Source organism: Ctenopharyngodon idella, chromosome 13 (genome assembly GCF_019924925.1).
Source record: "Ctenopharyngodon idella isolate HZGC_01 chromosome 13, HZGC01, whole genome shotgun sequence".
NCBI classification, from domain to species: Eukaryota; Metazoa; Chordata; class Actinopteri; order Cypriniformes; family Xenocyprididae; genus Ctenopharyngodon; species Ctenopharyngodon idella.
Genome location: NC_067232.1, coordinates 33,269,897 through 33,280,437, shown reverse-complemented (window position 1 = coordinate 33,280,437; position 10,541 = coordinate 33,269,897). Strand labels below are relative to the sequence as shown.

Genomic DNA, 10,541 nt, shown 5'->3' with positions numbered 1-10,541 from the left:
TAAGCGCATTGCGAAGTGTGAAATAAGCGTGTTGTGAAGTGACATAAGTGCATTGTGAAGTGTGAAATAAGCGTGTTGTGAAGTGTGTCATAAGCATGTTGTGAAGTGTGACATAAGCATGTTGTGCAGCGTGACATAAAGGCATTGTGAAACGTGACATAAGCACATTTTGAAATGCGATGCAACCACGTTGTGAAGTGGACATAAGCGCGTTGTGAAGTGGACATAAGCGTGTTGTGAAGTGCGACATAAGCTCATTGTGAAGTGTGTCATAAGCATGTTGTTAAGTGTGACATAAGTGTGTTGTGCAGCGTGACATAAGGGCATTGTGAAACGTGACATCAGCACGTTGAGAAATGCGATGCAACCACCTTGTGAAGCATGAAATAAGCGTGTTGTGAAGTGTGACATAAGCGTGTTGTGCAGCGTGACATAAGGGCATTGTGAAACGTAACATAAGCACATTGTGAAATGCAACGCAACCACGTTGTGAAGTGGACATGAGCGTGTTGTGAAGTGCAGAATAAGCATGTTGTGAAGTGTGACATAAGTGTGTTGTGCAGTGTGACATAAGCACATTGTGAAATGTGACGCAACCACGTTGTGAAGCATGAAATAAGCGTGTTGTGAAGTGTGACATAAGCGCATTGCGAAGTGTGAAATAAGCGTGTTGTGAAGTGTGACATAAGCGTGTTGTGCAGCGTGACATAAGGGCATTGTAAAAACGTGACATAAGCACATTTTGAAATGCGATGCAACCACGTTGTGAAGTGGACAATAAGCGTGTTGTGCAGCGTGACATAAGGGCATTGTGAAACGTAACATAAGCACATTGTGAAATGCAACGCAACCACGTTGTGAAGTGGACATGAGCGTGTTGTGAAGTGCGGAATAAGCATGTTGTGAAGTGTGACATAAGTGTGTTGTGCAGTGTGACATAAGCACATTGTGAAATGTGACGCAACCACGTTGTGAAGCATGAAATAAGCGTGTTGTGAAGTGTGACATAAGCGCATTGCTAAGTGTGAAATAAGCGTGTTGTGAAGTGTGACATAAGCGTGTTGTGCAGCGTGACATAAGGGCATTGTAAAAACGTGACATAAGCACATTTTGAAATGCGATGCAACCACGTTGTGAAGTGGACATAAGCGCGTTGTGAAGTGTGACATAAGCGTGTTGTGCAGCGTGACATAAGGGCATTGTGAAACGTAACATAAGCACATTGTGAAATGCAACGCAACCACGTTGTGAAGTGGACATGAGCGTGTTGTGAAGTGCGGAATAAGCATGTTGTGTAGTGTGACATAAGCGCGTTGTGAAGTGCGACATAAGCACACTGTGAAGTGTGAAATAAGCATGTTGTAAAGTGTGACATAAGCACATCACGACATAAGCGCATTGTGAAGTGTGAAATAAGCGTGTTGTGAAGTGTGACATAAGCACATTGTGAAGCATGAAATAAGCGTGTTGTGAAGTGCAACATAAGCGCATTGTGAAGTGTGAAATAAGCATGTTGTAAAGTGTGACATAAGCACATCACGACATAAGCGCATTGTGAAGCATGAAATAAGCGCGTTGTAAAGTGTGACATAAGCGCATTGCAAAGCATGAAATAAGCATGTTGCGAAGTGTGACATAAGCACATTGTGAAGTGCGAAATAAGCGTGTTGTGAAGTGCGACATAAACGCATTGTGAAGTTTGAAATAAGCGTGTTGTGGAGTGCACCATAAGCGCAATGTGAAGTGTGACATAAACGTGTTGTGCAGTGCGACATAACATGACGTAAGCACATTGTGAAATGTGATGTAAATGTGTTGTGAAGTGCAATATAAATGTTGTGAGGTGCGACATAAGCACATTGTAAAGTGCGACATAACCGCGTTGTGAAGTGAATTGGGAGGCCCTCTTATGTCATTGGATGAGAGTTTGATGGTTGCGGCGTAAGCCTCGCTGGTATTTGGCTAGGAGTGGTCTCATGTGGGCAAACTCCTGCCAGAGTGGCGGAGATAGCAGTGCTGCGACAGTAGAAGCAAGTTGGAAAGAGACAAAAGGTTGTGAAGATAATATTGCTGTGGCCATGGATCAAGTCTTGGACGGAGTAACAGAGCTCCTGCAGGAGTGGGGGTAGATGATGCTGCTGCGCCAATGGAAATTACTTGTTTCCAACTTTCTGATTATCCAATAAGCCAGTTGGACAGAGGGCGAGCTCCTGCTGGGGAAGTGGAGATGAAACTGCTGCGGCAGTGGAGCAAGTTTGCACGGTGTAAAAGAGCTCCTGTGGGAGCGGATGCGAACCAACGGCCTTGGTAAAATCCCCCGAAACGGATAGAGGGAGCTGTGTCGGTAAACAGTTGAATATCCATGGGGAGAGAAACCAGAGTATTATATAAAAAGGATAGACCAATCCCTTTTTTTTTTAGGAAAGTTAGCCATAAACTGAGCTCGTTGCAACACAAATTAGTTAGGGAGATTTGGTCCTCTAGCATGTGAACTGAAGATGTGAGGGAGAGGAGATAGTAAGCTCGCGTTTAGAACAATTTGGATTGTCTAGGATGGTGGATGCGACCAGAATTATCCTGTCGATTTTTTCCTTTGGTAGTGAGGCCTGGAAGTTAATTGTATCCAAGTTAATGCCCAGAAATTCAATGGATGTGGCTGGACCCATGGTTTTGTCTTGGGCAACTGGAATCCTGAGGTCAGCAAAGACCTTTTGTACTGTGAGAAGATGCGCAGCATTAGGAAATCATCTAGCAGGTGAATTAAGTAGGGAACTGAGTAGTTGTTGGAAAGAATCCAGCAAATAGCTTCTGATAGCATGTTGAAAATCTTGGGGCTGCTTTTGTAGCCAAAAGTTAAATGGAGGGCAAAGTAAAATTTTCTGTGCCAGTGTACCCTGAAAAAATGACATGAATCTGGGTGGATGGGCATCCCTTTAAATGCAAATGTGATGTCAACTTTGGCAAGCCAAGCACCGTGACCTGCATCTTTTATCAAAGTTATAGCTTGGTCAGTGTTGTGGTAATGAAGAGAAAATTCTTTGGCTGTTTATGCTTGGAAACGGGGAGTTGTGCGGGGCTGAGAGATCGATTATTAAGCATTTTTTGCCTGAAAATTTCCTGGTAGCCACTCCAATGGCGCTGATGCAGAAACACTCGAAAGGGGGGATGTTAAAAAGACCGATCATAAATCCTGACTCGATTTCTTTTTTACTTAGTGTGTCAACTGTGTCGGGTTCGGTGAGGGCGGACCGGAGATTGTCACATATGATACTTTAAGTGGGGAGACTTTCAACACCGGGTTTGAAACTGCTCGAGACCAGAAATTAAATAGTCAGTAAAGTTAGTGTCAGGGTAGTGAGACAATTCAGTAGACAAACGAGAAATATTCACAGGAGTCGACAGGTAAGTTTTTGAATTTTTTAACGGGGCATATTGTGCAGGCATGAGCGTCGCCACAATAGCTGCAAATGTGTAGGTAACAGCAGTGCTGCCGTGAGCATTGTCCTGAGTTAAAGTTTTTGCAAACTTGACTGTTGGATGAGAAGGTGGTTTTTCCTTTGGAATCTATGGCTGAATCTGGGCAAGAGAATTTGGAGGGTTAATCAAAGGACACACTGTGGTGGAATGAGAAACAGATCTACAGACCACGCAGGGGATGTTACAGTAGCCTAGGAACACCCTGTTATGTAATTATGTCTAAAGCACCCCAGTAAGGGAACTGGTTCCACTGTGCTACGCGGATGATGCATTTAGCTGAGAACAACTTATGGTAGGTGTAGAAATTGGTTCCTCTGTATGATAATGTGAGCTCTGCAATTATCGCAAGATAATCATTTAATTCTCGTCTCCTTTGGGGAAGTGCAGCGCAAATGATTTTGCTGTAATGGCTAAAAGCAATAGCAAATTCTGAAAAGGAAAGAATGCGGGATGAATAATGAGCTGGATTTTTGAGGGTAACTGCAAAATCGGCTCAGTCGATTTGGTGATTTGAGACGGAAGGAGGGAGTAAAGAAAGAAGGGAAGATAAGTCGATGTCTGCACCTGAGAGGATCTGTGCTCTGATGTTGCTGGCTGTAGCGTTCGGCGGGATGGGCATCGGCGTTGCGGAAAACAGGGTGAAAGGAGAACGAGTTTGGGGGAAAAAGGTTAGGGGAAGAAAGGCTGGGCAGAGGTCACTTGCGGAGGCAACCTCACGCTTGGGTCGGCCTCTGAAGCCTGTGGAGGAACGGGGAAAATGGGAAAAGAGGGGAGCAGTGGAGGAAAATAGGGCGTCTGGGCCTGCGCCGCTAGCGGAGGCAGCCTCACGCTAGAGTCTGATGGTGGGGCTGCAGGCCATGGACAGGGGAAAGGGTTGGAGAAACTGACAGGGAAAGGCTGTCCTCCGCTGGCGGAGGCATACTCACAATAACAGGGAGGCCTGTGTCGATGGAAGCTGGCATTGTGACATGAGGTGCAGCGCTGGAGAAAGCTGCGGTCTGTAACTCGGCAGAGCAGAGAGAAGAGTGGGGCCTGTCGGTTGCGGAATCTGGGGCGGGGCCCAGACTAGCTGGAGGCCTGCTGCTGCGGCCTGCTGCTTGCAGAAGAACAGGTCTTGAGAGGGAGGGAGGCTGTGTTTTCTGGGAGCGTGAGTTCGGGGCCTTGTGATTACTGTCCTTTTTTGCGGATTGGAAGGAGGAGTGGATTTTGGAGATGGGAATGCTGCTTGGAGTGAAGCATACTGGTTGTAGATTTGTGCTTTCTTCATCCTCCTAGAAAAATGATTAGCGCTGATTAGTGCTTGTCTTAACCCCAACACTGTCCATTTTTCTATTGCAGGAATTGTGGATTGTGCTGAGTTGTAAGAGAAAGCTGGAGATGGTGGTGGATGTCTTGATGGTGGATGCGAAGGCAAGCCTCGGCGTCTTGGGGAACGGGAAGCGGTGCGGCTGGGCTGATGGCCGCACGGTCTTGCTGGAGGTTCGGATGTGGTGTCCTGTTGAGCACAGGTGCTGCTAACCTCGGGATCCTGGGCAACGAGGGAATCGTCGTCAGATGGATAAAGATCAATCTCGGACATAGTAACAGATGGGTGGGACCAAATGCTGAAAAACTGTTGAGGAACATAGGTGAGTCTATTGCGTATTTATGATGTCCTCCACTGATGCTGACTGGGCAGACATTTTGATTACTCATTGCTGACTGCTGGTTGGAATGATGTGATGATTGGGTGGATCATTTGAAAGTGCTCCTCCCAAACTTTTTTAATAAAACATCATGTTGTGAAGTGTGACATCAGCGATGCAGTTCACAAGTTTTTTGAAACAGCCAATTTGAGCAGCACATGTTGAGACCAACCCTATGAATAGAGAATATAACTGAAGCTTCTAAATACTCTCTAGCGGTTGCCATTCAGCAGAGATTGGAAAGGCCACATGAAAGATACTAGAGCAGTTAAAACCAGTGTGTGTTTGGCAGTAGTATGACATCTCAGTACTATCCCACCAGTATTTTTACTAATTACAACCGTGTTGTGTTTGAAGACACACTTGACTTCTCTTTGCTGCATGTCACAATACCAGATGAGACCAACACACATCTTATATATGGAGTGAAGCCAGCTGAAAAAATACAGCACTTAATGACCCTACACAAAAGCCTGAGGGAGGGTCGCTTTTCAAAGTTCATAGGAAAGATTAAGCTATTTTTCATTTGATGCTAGAAGCTGCATGCGGCTTTTATGTTCTGCGCTGATCCATCGATTTTGGTAACAAGAGTTCTAAATGTCTTGTCATTTCATGCAAGCCATCAGGGAAGCCACAGAGAACAGCCACATGACTTGATGTTACCAAATGCAGCCCTCATAAAACCAACAGTACAATACTCCAGAAGGACAGGCATAATTACTTAAATCTGCCACTGAAGTATGTTTACAGGCCTTTCTGGTCAGTTTAGACCCTAAAAATATCAGCGCTGTGTTTCGAAAAATGATGCCGATTCCAAACACTAAGTCTGATTGATGTTGACAAGCTGAGAGTCACAAGAAAGATTGTTGATATTTCCTGCTAGCCTAAAGGCCTGTTCATACCAAGGATGATAACTATAGTGATAATGATCAAGATATAGTTCTAAAAATTGTCCTAAATATTAAAGAATAGCAGAGTTCACACCACAACTATAATGATAACGTAACGGCACAGAGGAACCATATCATTGGAATCACTTTTAGAACTACAGTATTTTTTCCAGTCGATGAACGATAAAAACATTGACAGCCAATCAGAGTCCATCGAGCATTTAAAGTGGCAGATGACAAAACTGCAGCATGTGCTTAGAATAAACAGAACAATATTGTGCTTTGGTGTTTACGCTAATATCATTATTTTTATAGTTATCACTCTTGGGGCCAGATTTACTAAACGGGGAAAATTAGCGCGAGAGCGCAATTCATTAATTCATTAATGCAAACATTAGTAAATCGTGTTGCGTGATTCATTTAAATACTCTCCTCCCATAAATTTTGCATCTGAAAGGGAAACTCCAACAAATGCATATGCAGTAAGGTAATCCGCAAAAACAACTCAGTCCACGCCTTTTCAGCGCTAATTTTGAGCAAGCTGTTAGTAAATATGGCCCCATGTGTGAACGGGCCTTAAGACTAGCCTAAAAGTTGATGCTGGTTTGGCGCTGATCTTGACCGGTAGACCAGCACAGCTGTATCCTTTTCTAGAAAAAAAAGTTAACAGGTGAAACTGGTCAACCAGTATCCAAGCTAACAGGGAATGTTCTCAGAACTTTGGATAATGTCCTGAACAAGGTTCTCTCAAAGTTATGAACAAACATTCTGCCAGTAATGTTAACAGGAAGTTCTTTCAAAGTTATCTGGTATTTAATAACGTTCTGAAAACATTAGCACAAAAATATAATTTATACATTATTCATGCAATGTTTTTTTTTTTTTTCCTGAAACGTTTTAGTTGGACATTCATCTAATACTTTTTTGAGTGTTATACTTGTTACTTTTGAATGTTCTATAAACATTCTCATAAAGTTTGCAAAATGATAAATGGAATGTTCCCTTAATGTTCACATAACCAAGAAAAAAAGTTGTAAAGCATTTAAACAACTGGATGTTTAACCTTCAGATAGCATTCAAAAATAAAGTTTTTATCACTTAATGGGAACATTAGCAAAACATATTTTTTTTTAGCTTGGATTGTCATTCTGGTGAAGCCGGTTAAGACCTCATCACATTAGCATTCCATGCTAGCATCCAAAACAGAATATTTGCTGTTTTTTGTCAGGTTTTTGGTGCATTAAATAAAAATATAGTCCAGAATCACATTTGCTGAACCATGAGGGACAGGAAAAAAAAATTCTTTGTGAAAAGGAATGAAGCTCAGTGCAAAAAATACCAATGCCAGGAGCCTCAGTTTACAGGGTTTGTTTACTTCCTCTTTCTATTTCTTTTCCATTCTTAAATGACAGACTTCAACTTGCCTAGACCGCAAGCAGGAAATACATTTGTGTCCAAAAAACGCACAGCGATAACAGTCGTGATGCATTGTGGGATGTTACATAAAACTTTTATTGACTCCTATAGGCAAGGCGCCGCCCGCTGTTCAGAGGGAGGAACAGAGAGATGAGGTAAGGACAGGAGACGTGTTTAAGATCCTCTCAGTGTAAACCTGCCAGACTTTGTGCTTCCTGCTAATAAATTTTGTAGTCTGTGGCGTAAATGTTTAAAAGCAGGTATTTAAAATGTCACATTTTGAAATCCTTGTATTCTCCCTTGTGTGTCTGTGATTTTAACTGTCAAACACTGAACTCAAGGTGCTCGGTTTAAGGTGTAGCCTACTTTTTTCTTTTCTACAACGTTTTATACAGTGAAATTTGATATCGCAATTATGCATTATGTGTTTTATAGTCCTTGCTGTGAAGAGGTTAGACTGGCAGGACCTCAGATGTGAAGAGAGCGGCTGGGAAGAGACTTGGCTAGAAGAGAAGTCGCCGACCTTAACTCAACCACACCTAGGACAATCTGAAATATCCAGAACATTCCCAGACATCCATAGTTAATGAATATAACAGTGGCATGCGGTCAGACCTTTCCAACCCTTCAGAGAAGAGATGACAACGATCTGGAAAGCAAAAAGACTGAAGATTCAAAAGTTATATCTTTATTTCACCCATTCAATAAAAAAAATATGCATTTAAGAAATAAATAAAATATAAAGTGGCAATATACAGCTTAAAATTACACTTAAGATTATCTATTGTGTAAGATGATCTGTGATGATTGGCAATAAGAACTGTACATTATGAATGACTGTATGTAATGCATGCACCTTCAAAAAATATTCTGAAGCGACTAGCGAAATGACAGAAAATATCATCATTAAAGGGTTAGTTCACCCAAAAATAAAAATAATGTCATTTATTACTCACGCTCATGCCGTTCCATACCAGTAAGACCTTCATTCATCTTCGGAACACAAATTAAGATATTTTTGTTGAAATTCGATGGCTCAGTGAGGCCTACATTGACAGCAATGACATTTCCTCTCTCAAGATCCAGTAATGTACTAAAATAATATATATAATGATATAAAATATAATTCGACACGCTGATTCATAACGCTCCGAAGCTTCCTGAAGCTGCGTTTTGAAATCGGCCATCACTATGTAAGTCGTTATTTTTGTTTTTTTGGCGCACCAAAAATATTCTCGTCACTTTATAATATTAGTATTGAACCACTGTACTCACATGAACTGATTTAAATATGTTTTTAGTACATTAATGGATCTTGAGAGAGGAAATGTCATTGCTGTCAATGCAGGCCTCACTGAGCCATCGGATTTCAACAAAAATATCTTAATTTGCGTTCCGAAGATGAATGAAGGTCTTACGGGTGTGGAACGACATGAGGGTGAGTAATAAATGATGTTATTTTCATTTTTGGGTGAACTAACCCTTATCTCTTATTTGCACTGTGTGGGTTAATCTTTGAATTCTGCACCTTCAAAGTCATAACCTCAAATAGGAGTTTATACACTTAACATAAAATATTGTTGAACTAGACCTGACGAACGCATGCATATGTTTTATTCACACTGCTGCCTGGCCCAGAGTAGGAGCCCAGGCAGATGGGAAGACACTGCAGAGATTTGTTCACATTTTCCATGGTATAGTGAGTCATCTCCAGAACTGTCCAGCTGTCTGTCTTCATTCAGAAATTAATAATGGCCCTATTTGACTGTGAAAGCTCTAAATGTTCTCAGGCAGAGAGAAGAGAGAGAAACAAGAAACCTACAGTAAGAAGAAATTATACCTAAGAAATGATAATGCTCTCTGGGAATGTGAGAGGAAAAGAGAAATTAAAATGGACTCTCAGACTGAGGCTGGGCACCAGCAGAGATCCAGTTCAGTTTAGCAATGGAGATTCATCCTAATAATTCAAACCTTTTGAATCAGTTCAAATCTTTTCATTCAGATTCATTCATTGATTCATTATGTAAGTTACATCATTACACCAGTACATCCCCTACAAAAAAGAAGTTTATTCAAGTGTGCTATTAGTATACTTATTTTAAACTAAAAATAAGAAAGTATACTTTCAGTCTGCTTTTTATGTACTTCTCAGAAAAATACTTAAAATTGCAATTAAGTATACTTGAGTTATACTGACAAAAAGGTCTATATTTGGACTACACATGTACTCAATCTTTTGATTGAGATATACTTAAAAGTATAATTAAGTATTCTAAGTATACTTGGCTTGTAGTTGTGTTTAATCTTTTGAGTTGCCTATTAAATATTTTTTTCACATAGTTTTACATAATGTCTTATAAACTTATATTGTTTGAAAATTTTGATTTATAAAGAAAACATATGTTCCTGATTCTCTGTTCTATCTATTTTTGTGTAGGCTAGTCTACTGCTAGTGTACATAGGAATTTACTTCAAATCTACTTTACTCTTTTCCCGCCATTCACTGAATTTTCTGGCTATCCATATTTTCACTGTTATAGGGTAGGGGGCGCTATTACACATCTTTTAGTACAGAATCTCTTGATCAAAACACAAGTGAAGAAGAAGCAGAAAGAATTGATAGAAGATTGCTTACGCAAATGTAAAACTTACAAATATACTTGCAGTATAAAACTACTAAACTAGTAGTTTACTGGGAGTACACTCCAAAGTGTACTTTCATAAACTAAAAAAAAATGTACTACAAGTATTAAAATAGTATACTACTAGTATACTTATAAGTTCACTTGTAGTACAGATGCAGTACAAATGAGAAACATAGTTGTGAACTAGTTGTGAACTAGTTGTGTGCTGTTACACTTATAGTACACTTAAACTTATACTTTTATACACTAAAAAGTAGGCCAGTTTAGTCCCAAGCAATATTGAAATAGTGCACTTACAAGTTTACTACTGGTACATTGATATTACTATACTTACTTCATAAAGTATACTTAAAAATATACTTTAACATTACTTAAGTATACTTCATAAAATGAATTTAAAGTATAGACTACTTCTTTTTCGTAAGGGG

General features: G+C 40.6%; 1 long non-coding RNA gene across 1 annotated transcript; it reads left to right on the top strand.

The window, feature by feature from the left end:
- Positions 1–4,524: 4,524 nt before the first annotated feature.
- On the top strand, positions 4,525–8,393 carry LOC127524585 (uncharacterized). The gene is made up of 4 exons (XR_007933098.1): positions 4,525–4,720; positions 4,816–5,105; positions 7,580–7,623; positions 7,904–8,393. It is a non-coding gene; the product is annotated as an uncharacterized LOC127524585 (long non-coding RNA).
- Positions 8,394–10,541: the final 2,148 nt, after the last annotated feature.